The sequence below is a fragment of the Tenrec ecaudatus genome, chromosome 11, assembly GCF_050624435.1.
Source record: "Tenrec ecaudatus isolate mTenEca1 chromosome 11, mTenEca1.hap1, whole genome shotgun sequence".
Taxonomy (NCBI): Eukaryota; Metazoa; Chordata; class Mammalia; order Afrosoricida; family Tenrecidae; genus Tenrec; species Tenrec ecaudatus.
The window spans coordinates 17,513,609-17,535,301 of NC_134540.1; the positions used below are offsets into that span (position 1 = coordinate 17,513,609).

The window sequence follows — 21,693 nt, forward strand, 5'->3', positions numbered from 1 at the left end:
GCTGATTCTGAACGGGTTTAAGCAGAGCTTCCAGAGGAAGATGAACTAGGAAGACCGGCCCGGTGATGTACAAAACCAGAAATCCCAAGCTCCCTGCCTTCAAGTCTATTCTGGTCCATAGTGACCCTCTGGGCCAGGGCAGAACTCCTCACTGTGGGTTTTTGAGACTATTAATCTTTCTAGGAGCAGAAAGCCTCATCTCTCTCTCCCAGAGCCACTGGTGGAGCAGAATTGCTAACCTTATAGTTAACAGCCTAAAGTGGAACCCATGGCAATACCAGGGGTTCTTTGATGATGGATAAGGGGGCGTCACAAATTCATGGGAAAATTCCATAATCTTTGAATTCCACTTTTCCACACACATTTCTGAAGTCCCCCTTGTACTCTTGACATTAGCCAATGACAGCTCTGGATCACAAAGGTCCCATCTGAAATGCATGGTGCAGGAGTGGGCTGTACCCCATTGGGATGTGTGCAAAGTGACCCTGAGTCAGCTGGCAGGCTAGCAGCTCACAGTTTCAAAGCTGGGGAGGTGGTGGTTGGGATTCCATCCCCACTGCTTCACAGACATCTCTGACCAGTTAAAATCTGGATCCCCTAAACAGCAATCCAGAACACAGCCCACTGAGGATTTTTCTACCAACTTAGAGACTCTACCCTTTAGCCACTTGGGCCTGGAAACTCAACATACTACACTACAAACATCTGTAAAACTTTTCAATTCCAAATGACCATTGAAAAGAAACATCTATCATTTTGCATGTAGCATTTAATGTTTATGCCTCTTGGCCCGTATGCAGATTACACAGCAACACAATTAAGTGTTAAATTCCTACTATTCCTATTTAGCACAGATCCAGGACTTCATGGAAGACCAACTAAATGCCACAAAATAAAAGGGTGCAGCTCTGGAAGTGATCATTTAAGTATCAAGTAATTTGGAAGACAATTCCCTGGCCACACGACTGGAAGTTTAAGCTCATGCCTAAGAAAGGCGATCCATTAGAAAACAGAAATCGCTGAGCAACATCGGAAATATCACACACAAGTAAAATTTATTAAATATAATATAAAAATGAGTGCAGTAATACAGTGGCAAGGAATTTCCAGGGAACACAAGAAAGGCATTATTTTAAATTTCTCTCAAAGGATTTTCCCCAAAGCAATGGGCTTGAGGTCAGAAGTTGGACTTGTTCCCTAGAACCAAGGAAACGGAAAACGGTTGCCTCATGGTGAACAGGCAGGTTACAGAGTAGAACGGCTCCACAGAGTCTTTTTTTGTCTTCCTTCTTTCTTTACAGATTCCCGGTTCTTTCTTCCATGCTGGCAACGGGTGAGTTCCAACCCACCAGCTTTTGGTGAATAGTCCAGGGTGACTATTCGGGTCACCCAGGGACAAGACTTATCACATAGGGCTTAATGATGTAAGCGGCAATGTTTCTGATAAAAAAGAATTGTGCTTTCATTCATTCAACACTTGTTGATGGCCTGCTATGAACCAGACCTGGTGCTTGGCTGTGTAGACCAATGGGTGACATGACTGTTGCCTTTAGAAGTGCCATCTACTGGTACAATGAAGTGAAATTACCTGGTATGGCTCTTCTGTCTAGAGCAGTGTTTCTCAACCATCTTAATGTCATGACCCTTTAATACAGTTCCTCATGTTGTGCTGAACCCCCAACCCTGAAATTATTTTCGTTGCTACTTCTTAACTGTCATTTTGCCACTGTTATGAATTGGGTGACTCCTGTGAAAGGGTTGTTCGACCCCCAAGGGGGTCGCGACCCACAGATTGAGAACCGCTGGCCTAGAATCATTGTAGCTTCCACCAAATAATTGGGTGGGACTGTGAAAATAGGATGTGTAAAATTCTAATAGAGGTGATGGCTTATGATTGCCACTCCACGGGGTATACACGCCATTTCAGAAGTAAGAGCAGAGAGTCCCGTAGCCGCCAACAAACAGGAGGCAGGCGTGAAGCACCTAGGGATCCCCGTGGAGACGTGGCAGGAACAACACTGAGACCTCGAGACAGAGCAGACAAGCGGCTGTGGACCATGAATGTGGAAAACTGAGTGCCTTTGGCCAGGAGACGGGCTTGTAGAGTGGGGTGCCCTTTGGGCATCTATCCCCCCTAAAGGAGCTTCCTATTTTATTCTTTTTTAAAATCACTTTATTCGGGGTTCATACAACTCAATACAATGCATCCGTTTATTGGGTCAAGCACATTTGTACATTTGTTGCCATCATCATTCTCAAAACTTTTGCTTTCTACTTGAGCCCTTGGTTTCAGCTCCTCATTTCCACCCTACCTCCCTCACGAACCCTTGATAATTTATTAATAATTATTATTTTGTCATGTCTTACACTGTCCAACATCTCCCTTCACCCACTTTTCTGTTGTCCGCCCCCCAGGGAGGGGGTTATATGTAGATCCTTGTGATGGGTTCCCCCTTTCTACTCCACTTTTCCCTTAACCTCCTGATATTACTACTCTCATTATTAGCCCTGAGGGGTTTATCTGTCCTGGATTCCCTGTGTTTCCAGTTCCTATCTGTACCAGTGTACTTCCTCTGGTCTAGCCAGATTTGTAAGGTATAATTGGGATCATGATAGTGGTGGGGGGAGGAAGCATTTAGGAACTAGAAGAAAGTTGTCTGTTTTACTCGTGCTATACTGCACCCAGACTGGCTTGTCTCCTCCCCACAACCCTTCTGTAAGGGGATGTCCAGTTGCCTACAGACAGACTTTGGGTCTCCACTCCACACTCACCCTCATTCACAATGATAAGATTTTGGTTCCTTGATGCCTGATACCTGAACCCATTGGCATCTCGTGGTCACACAGGCTGGTCTGCTTCTTCCATGTGGGATTTGTTGCTTCTCGGCTAGCTGGCCGCTTATTTATCTTCAAGCCTTTAAGACCCCAGACACTATATCTTTTGATAGCCGGGCACCATAAGCTTTCTTCACCACATTTGCTTATGCAGCCACTTTGTCTTCAGAGATCATATCGGGAAGGTGAGCATCGTGGAATGCCAGTTTAATAAAATTAAAACAAAGTGTTCTTGCATTGAATGAGTACTTGGGTAGTAGTCCATCTGTTACTTTAATACTAAACCCATAACTATATGCACATAGTTCTAGTTCCCCATCGTCTTATATAAATGTTTACATGTGTACATGCCTGTATTTAGACCTCTATAAATGCCATCTGCCTTCTAGTTCTTTCTTCTATTTCCTTTGACTTTCCTCTTGTCCCACTATCATGCTCAGCTTTCATTTCGGTTTCAGTAATTCCTTTCCTCTTGGTTACATTGCCCGTGATCAAGCCCTACCAGGCCTTCTACACCCCCCTCATCACTGATTTTGGATCATTTGTTGTTCCCTTGTCCCTGGGTTTGTTAATACCACTTCCTTTCCCCAACATCCCCCTCTCCCATGTCCCCCAGAACCAGTGGTCCCATTGTTTTCTCCTCCAGGTTATTTATTGCTCCTATTTTATCTAGATAGACCTGCAGAGATAATAATATGCACAAAAAAACAAGACAGAGCAAAACAAAGCAACAAAAGAAAACAAAACAATAGTAGAGCAATGACCAACAAAAAGAAAAGCCTGTAACTAGTTCAAGGTCTGTTTGTTGACCTTTAGGACTGTTTTCCAGTGGAGTCTGATGGGGTGCCAGGCCCTGGTCCCACAGTCTATTTTTTATATTCCCTTGGGACTTCCATGCTCTGCTCCCTTTGGAGACATATCGGGCGCAACTCCCGCACTGTGTCTCCAGTGTTGTCCTCCGAAGCGCTATGGGTCAGTGAGGGATGTCATGTCTTGTAGTGGAGGTGGCCATATGGTCCTCTCTGTGCATTGGCTGCTCTGAGCAGGGATATCATCCTCAAGGCTTGGTGGGCCAGGATGTGCTCCACTCTCTCTTCTCTCCCCTTCGTTTGCTTAAAGGAGTTTTCTAAAGCTTGCCCTGGCAGCAGAGGCCAAGTGGCTACACGGGTGAGGACCAGAGAGAGAGAGAGACAAGCTTGCAAGCAAGACTGAGAAGAGACGTTTCTAATGGAACTGTATCCTCAGTGGTTCTGACCCTGATTTGTAACCAGTTAGCCTTGTTAATAAATCCATAATTGTGAGTTTTGTCTGAGATTTGCAATATATTGTGGTATCCAGCCACAGAAGTAGAGCGCTGTGAGAGGTACCATTGGTGTTAGAGTAGAGAACGTGGAGTTGGGGGGTGGAGGCATGTCTGACGTCTGCCTTGTGGGAATCAGCCCTGGGCTGGAGTGGAGTTTCATTCTTCTTCTCCCTGGGCAGCCAGCAGTGCTCAGACGTGGTGCCCATCCTATTGCCTCAAGTGTGGAAGATAAATAACAAACATATGTAGTTAAGTGTTGTCTAAGCCATTATAAAGGCATGCATTAAGTGCTGCGGGAGCCCAGAGGAGCAGAAAAGAGGTGATTATCATTGCCTGGGAGGGGAGCCAGAGGGGTGGGTGAGGTGTTCCAGGAAGGTGCTTTCTGAGTTGTGAGGAAAGAGGGGCAGTATGTCGCTCCACACTGGCCTTCTGGGCAGAGGATAGGGAGTGATGGGTTAAGGGACCGAACTAGAGGAGATGAGGTGGCAGTGTCATTTGGAGATGAAAGATTGTGAAGAGCCATGTTTGAAATGTATGTTATAAATCAAAGTTACACCCTGCCCCCATGAGAGTTATTGGCTTTTCATGCCAAATAGACGTCTTTCAAAATGTAATTCAGTGAAACTTTAGGAGAAAAGTTTTGAAAGTGCCTAAACCAGTTGCCAGTGAGTTGATACTAACTCTTGACGATCATGGATGTGGCAGTAGAACTGCGCTCCAGGGAGTTTGCAATGGATGGTTTCAGTGGATGATCAAGAGAAGTGGATCGTTAGGACTTTGTTCCAAGGTGTCTCTGTGTGGGCACGATCTTCCATCTTTTGGTAAACAGCCGAACGTGTTAAATGTGTGCCTCACCCCCAGACTTGAAACAGAATGACACCTTTAGCCCTAACCTCTGGAAGTGGTTATTGGTTCTGGAGGGTGTTGTCTCCCTGGAAGGAGAGAGATTGGGTCAGCTCTTGGACTTGGAAAGATCACAAACACAGCATACTTTCTTGGGAGAAGGGTCAGCTGAGGGGGCGGGGGCGTGTCACATTAAGGATCAGTGGCCAGGCTAAAGTTGAAGTAGGAGTGTCAGGGATGAGGCAAACCCAAGAAATATGTGACATGGCCCATCAGTAGGATTTGGTGACTGGTTGAATGTGTGCAGAAGAAGGAATAGCATTTCCAAGGATTGTTCTAAGTCCAGAATGACCCCTGCTTGGGCAAATGGCTACAAGGAAGTTAGAATGCAGGAAGGAAAAGATGTTTGAGAAGTCAGTAGGCTCCATTTGTGCATTCAGACATACCTCATTTTAGGATCCTGGGATGTGGAAGTCAGCTGTCGAATTTTAATTTACCTTTTTTAAACCCCCAGGATTTTCCATCAAAGAAGCCTCACTAAACCAAGTCATCCTGAGTGAAGTCGGGCTGTTTGGTTGGAGCTAGTATCCGCAGAGGGGCACCGTGCGCGCCTCTGCCTTCTCCAGGCCGGCCAACTCCGTGGTCTCTGAGACAGCACTGCCTGCTCTGGAATTCTGAGTAAGGAGCACTGCTTGGAAACTCTGCAGTGAGTGATCTGAGCTCAGACGGAGGGCTGTCAGCTCCTTTAGGTCGCTGAGTAAGTCTTCTTATTTGTCTCTTTCCATGGTGTCAAGATATCATTGTGCCTCCTCCCTTTCCTGCGTGCTGGTCAAATACACTGTGTGTGTGTGTGTGTGTGTGTGTGTGCATTCGCGCATTAGCAGTTCAGTGGTGGAATTCTCACCTTCCAGGCTGTTGATCCAGGTTTGATTCCCAGCCATTTTCAAGGGCACCTACCAGCCGTCTGTCATGGGAGGTTTACTTGCTCGTGTGATGGAAAGTAGGTTTCAGCAAGGCTTCCAGACTAAGATGGACAAGAAAGCTGCCGGGCTCTCTGCTTCTGGAAATGCAGCCAGTGAGAACTCAGTGGAGCACAGTGAACCGATCCCATTGCGCAGCGTGGTCTCCAGGAGCCGGTACTGATTCAACAGCGCCTGACAATAGCAATAGGTTGTGAGCTGGGCCTATGTAAGCATGCGTGCATAAACCATTTTAAAAATTGCAAATGTTGATTTTCAAATTGTGGTGTTTTTATTTTCCTGTAAAGACCCACTAACATTTATTTTGGCAGATAGAACCCCTTTCCCTTGTTGCTTGCTTTCAATTAGGTTTTTATGCAAGTGAACTTGTGGGGTAGCTAAATTTTTAATAGTTGCTATATATTTATCAGAATCTGTTGAATTCCCCTTCTCCCTCCTTCTGTGTCATCACGAAATTATGTAGAACATATATATTATGAGCTTGGAAATTTCTATTCACTAGTTCTAATGACTAGTAGTAGCAATTACTAATCAGACTCAGAGGAGCTACTAAAGCAGAGAAGCTGGATTATATGAAGAAGAATGTGGCATCAGGACTGAAGGAAGGCTTAGCAACCTGCTGTATGCAGATGACACACCTTACTTGATGAAAGTGAGGAGGGCCGGAAGCACTTGATGATGATCCAGGATGGTGAAGCCTTCAGTGTGGGTGACTACTCAGTATAAGGAAGACCCAAGTCCTCCTATCAGGACCAGTAGGTAGGTGGCATCATGATAAACAGAGACAAGATTGAGTTGTCAATCCTCTTCCTGGGCTCCACAATCAATGCTCATGGAAGCAGGAGTCAAGGGATCCAAAGATGCTTTGCATTAGGTCAATTACTGCACAAGAACCTTTCAGAGTACTGAAAAGCCAAGATGCTGTTTTGAGGACTAAGGTGTGCCTGACGCAAGCCACGGTATTTCCCATTGCCCCATATTCACCTGAAAGTTGGGCATTAAATAAAGAAGATTACAGAAGAATTGATGCTTTTGAATGGTGGTGCTGGCAGAGAAAGTAGCGTGGACTGCTAAAAGGACAAACCGAACTGTCTTGGAAGAAGGAAGGCCAGAGTGCTCCTTAGAAGCAAGGCTGGCAAGACTAGGTTGTACACACCTAGAGATGAGTGCCCGGAGAAAGCCATCATGTTTAGCTAAGTGCAGAGGCAGCACAGAGGAGGCAGGTCCTCCTTCCTCCGACGAGATGGACTGACACTGGCTGCAACAGTGGGCTCAGGCTCAGGCAGGATTGTGAGCATAGACCAGCGCTGTGCAGTACTTTGTTCTGTTGTGCACAGGGTCACAGTGGGTTGTAATCAGCACAATGGCACCTATCAGCAAGAGCTACTAAAGCTAAATGATACATTTTACAATTCTAATGAGATAAATGATACATTTTACAATTCTAATGAGATAAATGATACATTTTATAATTCTAATGAGATAAATGATACATTTTACAATTCTAACGAGATAAATAATACATTTTACAATTCTAACGAGATGCTAATATGTTAAGATACTTTTTTTAAAAACTTTTTTATTGTGATTCAGGTGAAGGTTTTCTGAGCCCATCATCAGTAATTTTTACATATTTTATTTCAACCCAACCATTGCGCTCCTCTCAGTTCACCACCACTCATCCCACCTCCTCCCTTTGACTGCCCGTTTCCATTCCTCCCTCTTTCCTGACCCTGAACTTCCTCCTTGTGTAAATGCTGTCCCTTTTCTCTTAAGTCAGTTGATTATTCTCATACAAAGGTGAGTTCACTTCCAACCTGAAGGGTGAGTTTTGAGGGTGCCACCAGTTTCTACTTTACCCGCAAACCTGGCCTTTTAAAAATTATTTTGAGTTCTCTTCCACATTTTCCTCCCAATTCAGGACCTTCTCATGTGATCCTTTTCAGAGCAGGTGATGGTCACGGGAGAACCTTCTAGTTCTTCCCCCTCAGCGTGGTGGAGACTGATGTCCCCTGGCTTGTTTTCATGTGTCCTTTGAACTCGTCACCCTTTTTTTCTCCAGACAGGGAGAAACCAAGAGTTGCAATCCAGGTAACTGCTCATAGCTCTTCAAACCTCAGTCACTACGCACTAAATGAGCATGTGGAGTATTGTCTTTCTGGTACAACTGGTATAACTGTGTGATACTAGTTGTATTATAAACTGTATTTAGCCAGCTACCTGGATGTTCCCTGAGACTATAGATCTGAGCCCCCAGGCACAATGACCTCTCCCCTCAATATTTTTGGTTATGTGTGTGAAATTTTCAAAATGTACTCCCTGCATGCTTTAGTATATTCATGAGTATATTTTCAGCAAAGATAAATGCACATAAACAGATACTTTCTGTATATCTATATCTATACACATACACACATTCACATGGATACACATACACAGAAGGGGACACCCCTACTCTCCCTCCAACACGTGCTCAGCTTGCATGTTTGTTGAAGCATCTACTCACAGATCAACACTATTTCAGGAGTGTGTATAGAAGGGGTACCCACCCCAAAACTAGAAGTATGTATTTTTTCCCCACTCGGCAAGCATCGAGCAACTCACTCTGATTTAGTGCACCCAGTGGCATCACCTGGGAAGGTTCTCTCTGGTTACAGTGAATTTTTTCATAAAAGCATTTTTGCTCAAACCTCGTTTTTTTGTGTTGGCTGACTTAAGCGAACAATGTGCGGCTTGAAATTTTGTTTCCTGCTTAGGAAAAATGAAAAAAAATGCCACCGAAATGGTTGTAATGTTGAACAGAGCTTACACGGACAGCGCTATGGGAAAAACTCAAGTGTATGAGTGGTTTTCTCGTTTCAAAAAAGGTGAAATTTGACTGATGACAAACCTTGTTCTGGACATCAGTCAACTTACTGAATGAATAAAAATGTTGACTCGTAGTGCATTTGGTGTTCATTCCACCAGGTCAGACTGTTCATCAAGCTTCCTATTTAGAGGTTTTGAAAAGATAGCATAACAGTGTGCAAGAAAAAATGGCCTGATTTGCAGCAGTCTGGGTGCTGGTTTTGCCACCACAACAATGCATCTGCTCACGCAGCCATCTCCATGCACCATTTTTTGACAAAAACCAGCATGTCTCTATTGCCCCCTCACCTTACTCACTTTCCTTCACTCTTCTTTTTGTTTCCACAAACAAAGAGGGACATGAAGGGACAGCGATTTGACAAAGTAGAAGAGGTGAAGAAAAAAACAAGGGAGGTGCTGTCAGCCATCCAAACAGATGAGTTTGAAAACTGTTTCCAAGAATGGAATCGCAGATTTTGACCAATGTATTAAATGTGATGGGGAGTATGTTGAAGGTGATAAGGTTTTTTTGTTAAAAAAAATTAAATGCATAGCTTTTGGGGGAAAATTCCAGTTTTTTTGGCGAGGGGTACTCCCTTGCATACCTGTATTTACCTCTGTTTCCTTTAAGTCTTGCAAATGTCTCAGTGTCTTCTTTGCCTCCATCGTTTCCTCTAACTCTCTCTGATAGTTCATGATCTTCCCATTCACCCAGCACTCTTGCCCTCTCTCGCCCACGATTTCCTTCCACCGCCCCCATGCTGTGTGCTCTTCTTCTCCTGCTAACCATCAAAGAATGTTTCATTTCATGTGAAAACCTTTTCTTGACTTTATATAATAGTGGTCTCATACAGTGTTTGTCTCTTTTGTGATTATTAATTTCACTCAGCATCATGTCTTTCCGGTTCATCCGTGTTTTGTGGTGTTTCACAGATTCGTCATTTTTCCTTAATTTTATGTAGCATTTCCTTTCGTGTGTGTCAAAGGTAATTTATCCATTCTTCCTCTGTTAGCTATTCAGATTGCACCTCTCATTTTGCTATTGTGAAAAGTGTTGCAATGAACCTGGGGGTGCGTATCTGTTCATGCAGTGGCTCCTGTTCCCCATGGATCTGTACCAAGTAGAAGGATTCTGAGCCAGATTGTATTTTTAACAGTTATGTTAGCACTTCATCCATATGTCATACTGTGTTAGTCTGGTTAGACTGGAGAAACAAATCCATTAACTCACCTATGTGTATAAGAAAGAGATTTATATATAAGAGCAATTGAACATTGAGAAAACATCCCAACCCAGTCCAGATCAGGTCCATAAGTCTGATATTAGCCCATATGTCCGATACCAATCTATAAAGTACTCTTCAAATTCACAAAACACATGCAATGAAGCCAAATGCAGGACAATGACAAGCCAGTGAGTAGAAAGTCTTTGGATCCAGTCACGTTGTAAGCATCTCAGTTCTGGCAGGGGTCTCTCTGTGGCTTCTCGGGTTTCCAAGGTCTGACTGTGTCCATGTGGCTTGTCTTCTGCAATGTCTCCAGGAAGTAGCTGAGAGAGAGGGGCGTCTTCCACCTCCAAGGAGGAAGTACCAGATTTCCCAGAATTCTCAGGAGATGGCCATGCCCACACAGAAGTCTCATTGGCTATTTCCTGATTGACAGCCTAGACTCCACCCCTCCACTGTTAATCCTTAAATTGACACCAGATTAGGTGACTCCCACACATACAATTAAATAATTCCATCATATCGAGAAGAAATGACCACAGTCAATTCTAGAGCATTTCCCCTTGAACTCATTGTTTTCATCTAATTATATTTTTTCTAATGATGGCAAAAATATACACAACAAAACATTCTCTGATTCCACAACATCTACGTGCATAATCCAGTGCCATTGTTTAGACTCTTTGTGTTGTACAACCATAATTGAGATCCTTTCCAAGTTATTCCACCGCCATTAGCATAAACTCAGTGCTCCCTGTGTTAGTCTGGGTTGACTACAGAAACAAATTCATAGACACTCATATTTGCATAAGAAAGAGCTTTATATTACAAGAGCAACTGAATATTGATAAAACATCTGAGCCCAGCCCAGACCAAATTCCTATGTCCTGTATTAGCCCATTTGTCCAATGCCAATTTATAAATTTCTCTTCAGACTTACACAATACATGCAATGACGCTGAATGCAGGAAGAAAGATCACAGGCCAGTAGGTGGAAAGTCTTGTGGATCCAGTGGCAGTGGAAGCATCTCAGTGCTGGCAGGGGTCTCCGTGTGGCTCCTTTAGCAACAGAGCTCTAGCGCAGGTAGCTCCATGTGTCTTCTCAACAGGAATGTCTCACAGGGAATGACTCCATCGAGCTACATATCTCCTTAGCGACCCGATTGACAGGCTAAACTTCACCCCATTCATTCTTAAGTCTCAAATTGACAACAGGTTATGTAACTACCACACCCACCCCTAAGCAACAACCCTTTCTCCTTCAGCCACGGTAACCATGGTGTTTCTATTCCATTTTCAGCAAACTTCATGCCACTTTCCACAGTCACTGCATTGTGTTTACAGCCCACCAGCACTGTTTGAGGGTTCCGGTCTCACCAAATCTTCACCAGCATTTTTTAACTTTGTTATCAATGCTAGTCAGGGTAATATTGCACTGCACTTTTGATATGCATCTTTTAAATGGCTAAAGATCACTAGCATTTCTTCATATGGTTGTTGGACCCATGAATGACTTCTTCTGAAAATCCGTTTGTTCTGATCAGTTCCCCTTTGTAAGTAACTTTTCTTTTTCCTGGGCTGCTCTAAGGATTCTTTTGTTGCTCTGGAGATTGGGAAGTTTGGCTCTGACTCCTTGTCAGGATTCTCTCAATCGAATCTCTTTGGGGTTATGTGTCATTAGTTTCTCCTCTCTTCCACTGTAAGGGACGTTTTCCTTCACCTGTTCCTGAACTCTTTTCTCTGTGGATACTTTATTTCTCCCTGTTCTGGAACATGAATACGTCACTCTTTCGCCTAGCTCCAATAACTCTTAGGATTTCTTTGGATTTTTCTGTTCTTTTTATTGGTTGTACCTCTCACCGCTTCCTCTGAAGAGATTTGCCTTCCAGCTCACTAATTCAACATTCCACTTCCATTCTACTGTTGACTCTTTCAAAATGTTGTCTTAATTCTTAAACCCTAGTATTAATCTTCTGGACGTCTTTTCGGAGTTTTAAAAATGATTTCCCATTTTTCATATGACTCCTGTAGTGTCTTCCTGAGTTCTTTTATAGCTTTTTCTGTGTTTGCGTGTGCGTGTTTCCGTAACTCGTAATGTTCTTCTCCACCTATTGAAAGTACTGGAGAACTGTTTTTCTCATTTCCTTCCTCAATAGTTCAGTGCCTTTTCTTCCTCAAAGGGGTCCATCCTTTAGCTCTGCCAAGTCACTCATTGATATCATTCTATCTTGCTTTATAGGGGCAGAGATTGTTGATGTGGAAACATTGCATTGTTTATTATTTCTATTTCTCTTTGTTGATTGATATTAATGAAGTGGCTAGTGGTCAGTGTCTACTAGTTGTAGTTGTTGAAGGTATAGGGCGGCTAGGTAGTGTTAGGACAGTTGACTCCAAGTTGGAACAAGAAAGAAATAATATCAAGCAAAAAAACCCAAAGACACACACCCATATCAAGACTGAGCTAACAGCCAAACTCCCCACCCTACCCAACCCAGACACATACACACTAAAACCAGAACCAACCATTGCTTTCTCTTTCTGTGCCCAGTGTGCATTGCCAAGGGCCCACCCTGGGTGCCTGTAGTAGGACTGAAGCCTCGGGTGCACCAAGGTGAGAGTTGGTGACCTCTATCTAGTCAACGGGATTACAGAGAGCTAGAGAAGACGCCACCCCTGTCATCCTGTGTCTCTCCACTTGTGGTTTATCCAAACAACAAAAGAATAGGGAGAAAAACAAAAACAACCCAAACAGCAAAATCCCCAACCAGAACTGCCTGCTGCCTTTTCCTGAAGCTGATCTCCATGGTCCCCAGGGGTTGTGGGCATCAGAGATGGTTCTGCCCCGTTGTGCCTGTGTTCTCAAATAAAAGCCAGAAGAAGGACAGGAAAAAGAACATAAAACCTGCAAGAAGAAGGGCACAAGGACGGGAGGGGGAAAGCCTGCCACTCAGCCCTGGAGCTTCTGTAGCCCCAGGCTGCTCTGTGGGTCTGCATTCTGGGTCTCTTCTCCTGGGGGTTCTTGAATCATTCTGGTCTCCTCTTTTATGGGACATGAGAAGTTTTCTTCCAATCATTCTTGAACTATTTTTTCTGTGGAATTTCTTCCTGCCCTTGAACATGCATGCAGTTTCGATAGTGTCCTAGTAATTCTTAGACTTTGTTTTGTTGTTGTTGACTTCTTCTCATGGGTTGCCCTTAAAGTCTTACGATCTCCTTCCTTCCCATATAACCTTGATCATTAGTTTGTCCATCTCTTTCAAGCAGTGGTTCTCAACCTGTGGGTCATGACCCCTTTGGGGGTTGAACGACCCATTCACAGGTGTGGCCTAAAACCATTGGAAAAGACATATTAGGAACTGAGACACGCTCCTCTATCCGTCTCCAGGTGGGTCCGCCCACATGCAGATACACCTACATCCGAGTACCCGGCATGAAGACTGCTACCCATGCTACACCATGCTTCCAGACAAAATTTCATTTATTTGTCATTAGAAATAAATATTTCCAATATATAATTACATATTTTTGTGATTAATCACTGTTTTAATTATGTTCAGTTTGTAACAATGAAAATACATCCTGCATATCAGATATTTACATGATGATCCATAACAATAGCAAAATTACAGTGATGAAGTAGCAACGAAATAATTTTATGGTTGGGGGGGTCCCCCCCACATGAGGAACTGTGTGAAAGGGTCGAGGCCTAAGGAAGGTTGAGAACCACTGCATTAAAGAGTTATGTTGGACTAAGATTCTGACATTTTGATATAAGCATTCATACCCTACCCCCATTTTTTATGATTTTGGGGGGCACATTTTTGCTTATACAGCGTGGCATGGAGGAGGAATAGGCAGAAGTATTATTTAAATATACAAATTAATGACTCCAGTTGGTACAGTTTCCCCCTTTTGCATTCTTCTCTGGAACCGTGCAGGGGTCGGTGCTGAGTGGCAGATTGCTGCTTCTCCCTCTGGTGTCTGAGCTCTAAGCTGTGGGTCTATATCCCAGTAGGTCCCAGGGCTCTATGGGAAACCTGGTATGCTTCAGCCTAATGCATTTGCCTCCCATGTTGTTTGGTGGTCCCGTCAGGTTCACATCACTTGCAGAGCACACACCCTGCCCCGGATCTGTGGAGGGGTGGGGGACTCTGTCTCCTCAGCAGACCAGCTTGAATCCTGTGTATTCTGTTCACCCAGCATACGTGGCGAGCAAGAGGTTGGCCCATTTGTCTCGAGGGTAGATCCTCCAGGAACTGTCTGCCCTCTGGCAGGGGCTGCTGGGTTCCTGGTGGGCCAGCTGAGAGTTGGATGCTCCTCTTGATCTCTACGTGGGGGCTCCACCCTCACGTTTTTTTCTCGGTCTTCACCTCACTTATTGTTCATTCCTCTGAGATTCAGGTGTCTAGGTTTTTTCCTCCAAATCTGTTTCTCTACCTCTCAGGGAAAGAGGGGTTTGGTAGTACGTCTGTCTCTGAGGCCGCCGCTTACCAGAAGTCTCCAGGTTTCTTTAGTGATGTGTCTGCTCATACTCTGTCCGTTTTTAATCAGGTTACTGGTCGTCTTGTTGAGATGTTGAAGTCTTCTATACAATTTAGACACCTGTCCCTTGTCAGATATGTCACTGCCAAAAAACTTTTCCCAGTTTATAGGTTCTGTTTTTACTCTTTAGGTGACACCTTTTGATGCATGTCAAGTGTCTAATTTTTAAGAAGGTCCCAATCATCTAGTTTGTCTGCTGCTGTTTGTATGCTTTTTATTACATTAGACACTGTACATGTGCCATGTCTTTGGGCCCCTAAGTTTGTCACTGTTTTCTCACTGATATTAGTTCTAGCTTTTCCATTTAGCTTTTTGAAATCAATTTTTGTACGTAGTGTGAGATATGGGCCATGGTTCATTCTTCTGCAAATGGGTATCCAGTTTTGTCAGCACCATTTGTTAAAGAGATGATTTCTCCCCCATGTCGTGTGTTTTGGCTGTTTGTCCAAGATCGTCTGTCTGAGGGGGGGTTTACAGCTGAGTTCTCAATCCTGTTCCGTGGATCTCTTCATCCGTCATGGTACCAGGTTGTTTTGACTCCCAAAGCCTCCTGCTTGGCTTTTCTTTAGTAATGCTTTGCTTCTCTGGGGACTCCTTCCTTCCCATAGAACTTTGGTGATTAGTTTCTCCATACTCTTTAAAGCATGGTGTTGGCACGGAATTCTGATATTTCGATATGAGCATACATCCCTACCCCCATTCTTTTTAACTCTGCACCTCTGATCTGTTTAGCAGATGGTTTTACTTTAGGGGGACCTTTGCCCCTTACGGTATGGCAGGCAGGAAGAACAGGCAGAAATTTTTGTTAAACATAAAAATGAACCACACTAGTTTTGATTGTTTTCAGATACATCCTCCTTGGATGTATCAAAAGAAGGCAGCGTGGTTGTATTTTACAGAGGCGGGCACGAGGTCCATTACACGATGACGTTCGCTAGCGTGCGAGGCGGAACTCAGTCTCATGTAGTCCTCCCCCGAATGCTCTGGGTTCTTGTCCATGACATCAGTTGGCCTTTTGTTTATGGAGGCGATCGTTGAACTGTGGGCTCTTTCAGAGCCAAAGGAAAAAATTACCACGCTTGTAGTACTTTGTGTGATGTTTCCAGGTACTTACTAAATATGAAACCTGTATGTTATAATGCTAAGAATGTATGATAGAATCTTTACAAGGGAGTGTACACATTCTCTTGTAAAATCGCTGTGGGTGTGTATAATTAAAACACTCTGTTATGTCCTTGATAGTCAAAATTCTACATGGGAAAATAAATGGCATTTTTAAGGTGAAAACTGACGCCAATCATCAGACATGTCCTTTAGAGTTTCTCTTTATTGCTGTATTGCCTATTTAATTTCCCTTTCACAACACAGTGGCATGAATAACCTACCAACACGGCAATGGAATAAATTCTGCCCCCCAAAGTGGAAAATGAGCAACACTGAGCACTCTATTTCCTTCGTTCTTTTAAAAAAAGGAGTGACGTCTAATCAGCATTGCCAAAAGAACTGTGTCTCTCCTGGACAAAAGTAAGCATACTTCAGGAATTCCCAAATGGTTGAAGTATTATTCCAAGAACACCAGCTTTCCTCAGCACTTCATTTCAGGAGCATGAGGCTGCCTCGTTCTAGCTACGAGATCTCATCTGGGCCACTTCAGCCGTAGGGTTTGCGACATTCAGAGAAAGCAAGCTATTGTTGGACTGTGCGTTGTCTGGGGCTTGGGTGATGCAAAAGTTAGTGACTGACTGCTGGCCTCAAGGTTGGCAGATTGGCCTCCTCAGTCTGCTTCTGGAACGATCACAGACAAGACCCCCCTCTGGGCCAGTTCTGTTCTGTAACGCACAGGTCACCGTGAGTGAGAAATGACTCGGTAGCACAAGTACCAAAAGCGCTGTAAGCAGGTTGGGATATTTGTGGGCTTTTATCAGCTGAGACTCAAGAGGTCATGTTTTCACTTACTTAGGGCCACCAAACCCAAACAAACCCCTTGTCAAAAAATGATGAACAGAATCCATGGACACACACACACAATCCCCAAAACCACACTCACTGCCCTTGAGTCGATTCCGACTCATAGCGACCCTAGAAGACAGGGCAGACCTGCCCCTGTGGGTTTCTGAGACTGTAACTGTACACACACACACACACACACACATACACACACGAGCATCAAATACTCTTGGACTCAGCTGTGTTTTATAAAGTAAATTTGTTTCACCTGATAGCATTTGCATGCCGTAGGTCCGGTCACACTGCTACTCCGGGAGGGATCAGAGTCTAGCTTTGTGCAAGAATGAGCTCCAGTGGGACTTGGACGGGACTTTCAGTGGCGCTGATGTCGTGGACATGCCGGGGGATTAGGGGCTGTACTCAACGTTCCATAAAAGATGGCGGTGCTGCGGGCCGAGCGTTGGTATGCTAAGCACAAGGCACGCAGCATGGACCCTTCAGCCACTCCAGGAGGGGAAGACGCGGCTCTGCTCCTATGGAGAGGAACCATCCTGGAACACGATGTGGGAATCCCGATGAGTCAAAACCAGCTCCATGGCAGTGGGTTAGGGCTTTTGGAATGCCAAGAAGCTATGTTTCTGCTTTCTTTCATAAGACTCAGTTGTTGAATCCAGGATTATTTGTAGAACTTTGTTATTTGGTTGAACGGAAGGTTTATAGTTTGCATTATAAAAAGACCTCATCCCAGATTAATGGTGTATGAAATTGTTCTGGGTTTCTTTGGAGATGAAAACAATTGATCTCGTTTTAAAAAATAACCTCTTTAGAGACTGTTCCCTGTTTTTCCATCTTGCAGAAGCAAATGTTATTTTAAGCCACTCCAAACCACCACTGTCAAAGAAAATGGATCTGTGTACATGAGCCAGCATTCAGTGAAAGGCAGGATCTGAAAAGCAACAGAGTGCCAGGGCTGGATGAAATTGGATAAAGAGTGAGGTCTATTGAAAGGAGATTTCCCCTAATAATTGGGTCTCTGTGTATGCTAATATTTCCCATCACTGTATTTCCTCGGGAATGCTGGTTACTTCAGTGTACCCATGGACCATTCTTTTCTGATTTGTAAATTAGAGTTTAAAAAAACAAAGCTTTATGACCAGGCTTAGGTCGGCTGAAGACCAGTAGAACCTTTGGGGGTATGTAATGAATGAGATGAAATGGTAAGTGTGTGAATTGTTGAACATAAAACCTGTATGCTGTGTGAACTTTCATCCAGTTCACAAAAGAAATTTTTTAAAAACCACTTTGGCAGAGAGAGAATTTATTTGTAAAATCCCTTGAAGATAACAAGGAAGCAAATTATAATACAAAGGGATTTTTAAAATTACATGGGAAAAAAGGAATTTAAAAATAAAATAAAGTGTACTTCTCAACATAAACTCCATCAAATTGAACACATGAATAAGCAATGTTAATCAGCCGTGTAGTCCATCTCTAAAGAACTGAGGTTCCTGGGAATGGAACCACGTCAATATAGTTAGTAGTTTTTTACATATCACCTGAAGAAAAATGAATGCCCTGAATTTTTTAAATTAAGAAACAAACAAACAAAAAATGCAGATGGCACCAAATCAGAGCTGCTGTAAGATGGATGCCTAATTGTTTCTCATGAAAACTCTCAGAATTGCCGTGTGTCTTGCGAGGAATGAGCAGGAAAATCGTGGTGAAGAAAGATTCACTGGGGACCTTTCCTGGCATTTTCCTCTTGGAGCTTTGGCTGCCTTTCTCAAAACACTCAAGATAAGCACATGCTGTCTCTGTTTGGCTCTCCAGAAAGCTAACAAGCAAAATACCTTGAGCACACCCAAAAGCGATTCCCATGCTCTGTACTCCTCATGGGTTCACGTTTACTTTTACTAGACCACTTGGACCTCTTTGTAGCCATCGCTCTGTTTGTCTTTGGGATCCTACTGATAAAGTCATGTTTCCCTTCCTGCTACAATTCTTCCAAGATGTGCTCAAGGATCTTGGTCCCACTTGGTTTTCATTTCCATAGAAAACTCCTTGTCTGCAGCTGATTTGGGTGGCATAGTTTTTTGTTGTTTTTTACATTTTATTAGGGGCTCATACAACTCTTATCACAATCCATACATATACATACATCAATTATATAAAGCACATCCGTACATTCCTTGCCCTAATCATTTTCAAAGCATTTGCTCTCCACTTAAGCCCTTTGCATCAGGTCCTCTTTTTTTTCCCCTCCCTTCCTGCTCCCCCCTCCCTCATGAGCCCTTGATAATTTATAGATTGTTATTTTGTCTTATCTTGCCCTATCCGGAGTCTCCCTTCCCCCCACTTCTCTGCCGTCCATCTCCCAAGGAGGAGGTCACATGTGGATCCTTGCAATCAGTTCCCCCTTTCCAACCCACTCACCCTCCACTCTCCCAGCATCGCCCCTCATACCCCTGGTCCTGAAGGTATCATCCACCCTGGATTCCCTGTGCCTCCAGCTCCCATATGCACCAGTGTACAACCTCTGCCCTATCCAGTCCTGCAAGGTAGAATTCGGATCATGGTAGTTGGGGGAGGAAGCATCCAGGATCTGGGGAAAGATGTGTTCTTCATCGGTGCTACATGGCACCCTGACTGACCCATCTCCTCTCCTAAACCCCTCTATGAGGGGATCTCCAGTGGGTGGCATAGTTTTGGCACCCATTAAAGAAGTAGTTTGCTCAATTTTAACTTCTTAGTCAGAATTGTGTGACTGGAACCAGTTGAGATGTCTGTGGAGTTGGCTATTATTTCTGTTGTTATTTTGTTGGATTTCTTCAGCTAGGCACAAATAGATTAATTTTGTTCCTTGAAAATTGATGTGGATCGTTTGCTTCTGTAGGCCCCAACATCATGTCATTCCTTCTTAAAATGAATTATCCATTTATAAACTAATGATTTATTTGGAGCATTGTCCCCATAAACTTTTCATAAAGCACCGGTGAGTTCACCTGTCTTCTACCCAAGCTTCACCATGAATGCATTATTTATTGTTGCTTTAATTTTAGTAGGATTCATGTTGCCTTGATAGGGGCTCTTTTTCAAAATTATATATATCTTTCTTATTGTGTCATACTAGATTGTGTTCAGGAATATTATTATTTTCGTGCAAAAAAAGAAATCCATGAATTGTCCTTTTATAAGATGCATTTTCCACGAACTTTATAAAGACCCTTCATACAGTAAGTGTGTGGAAGTTGTAAACTCTTGTTTCCAGGTTCAAACATTTATCTATATGCTTTTTTCTAACATAGCATCATTCCTTGAGTTCTTACAGTTTCCCAGAAACTCCAGTAAGTACTACAACAGCTGAGTCATAAAAATACAGAGACCCTCCCCTAATGCAACTCTCCATCAGTAAGATAGCGATGTGACTAAACAATGTTTTAGTGACTTTCTTGGATATAATTTGCTAGGATAACTTGAGAGTCCCAATCAATGGGGCCCGTCTTTCCTCACTGTATCAGACAATGTTACTTTGTGACCTTAGAGTTTTTGTTGGCTCAATTTTGGAAGTTGATTGTCAAGCCTTTATTTCTAGTCTGTCTTAGTCTGGAACCTCTGCTACATCTTGTCTACATGGGTGACCCTGCTGCTATTTGAATTACTGGTGACATCGCTTTCAGGGTTACAGCAACACACGAGCCAGTGCAGTCTGAGAAACACACCTATGAGGGGTGGGTTCCATTTGTGCTAGTGGGTTCCACCCGGATGATCCTGATTTGATCAAGAATCTAGTTGTTGTGTGGTGTGGCCCCAGAGTGATCCTAACATTTTTTCAGGACCTCAGCAAGCATACCAATGGAGACCAACAGACCCTGCATCTAAATACGTAAAAGTTACACATCAAACTCCTACCTTGTTACAATAGGTTCTATCTCACACCTTGACAAATATACTTTTATAATGATTGCATTTTTTAAATGTTTAAAATGTATGACTGTGGTTTTTAAAACTGTCAGTGGATGTTGGGAAAATATCACTGGCAACACATTATATTATTGTTCATGGGTTGTTGTTTTGTTATTACTGTCATCTAGAGGTGGCACGGAAGATTACTCATTGAGCTTCTGATCACCAGAGCAGCAGTTCAAACCCGCCAACCACTCTGTGGGAGAGAGATGTGCCTTTTTTGCTCCTGTAAATATTTATAGCACGGGAAACTCCAAGGGCAGTTCTTCTGTACCCGAGGGGGTTGCTGGAAGTCAGCATTCACTCAGTGGGAGAGCGTTCGGGTTCGGGGGCAGGTTGCTTAGCTGAGCAGTGTAATACGTCACATGTATTCCATAAGATGCACTGCCCTTGCTCTCCGCTCAGCAGAATCATTAAGGGCACCATTAAAATCAAGATTCTCTCTGCTCTTGACAAGAATGAGCTAATGCAGCCGTTCTCAACCTGTGGGTCGCGACCCCTTTGGGGGTCGAACGACCCTTTCGCAGGGGTCGCCCGATTCATAACAGTAGCAGAATTACAGTTTTGAAGTAGCAACGAAAATAAGTTTCTGGTTGGGGGGGTCACTACAACATGAGGAACTGTATTACAGGGTCACGCCTGAGGAAGGTTGAGACCACTGGTCTAATGAATCTTAAAAATCATAATAGTATTTGATGTGTACAAAGGCACCTATGTACAGACCAAGGTAAAATAAGTAACATTTAAATGACTTTTTCATGTAAAACACTTTAGATGTCCAAAAGATTTAAATGATCAACTAGAATTAAAAGGTAAGAATCTTGTTGTTCGCTGTCGAGAAGACCCTGACTCCTGGTAACCCCCTGCAAAACAGGACTGGATGCTTCTGAGCCGTCGCGAGCCACTGGCTGGTTATTTTGGAAATAGATTGCCAGCCTTTCTTGCTCGTTTTTCATCCTCTCGAAGCTCTTCTGAAACCTTTTCATCGTCATAACCACACACACATCCTCTGTCTGCGAGGTGCCCTGGCTGGGAATTGCGCCCATTGCCCCACAGAGGACCCGGATTCTACCACTGAGCCACCACTGCCCTCCAAGGGCCAAATACAAGTCGGACGGTGGGCATCTATCTAAATGAGAAATTATTTAAATAAACTGGGTTTTGGATTTCATTTTTTGAAAAGCCAATGAAATCTTATTTAATAGTT

The 21,693-nt window shown here is 43.6% G+C and overlaps 1 protein-coding gene across 3 annotated transcripts in view; it reads left to right on the plus strand.

The window, feature by feature from the left end:
* The window catches only part of SMAD9 (SMAD family member 9), a 69,141-nt gene that overhangs the window by 14,585 nt on the left and 32,863 nt on the right, over window positions 1–21,693 (plus strand). For all 3 annotated transcript variants that reach the window (XM_075562945.1, XM_075562943.1, XM_075562944.1), the window contains exon 2: window positions 5,496–5,738. The gene's annotated coding sequence lies outside the window, so the exon portion shown is untranslated. The remainder of the gene's footprint in view (window positions 1–5,495; window positions 5,739–21,693) is intronic.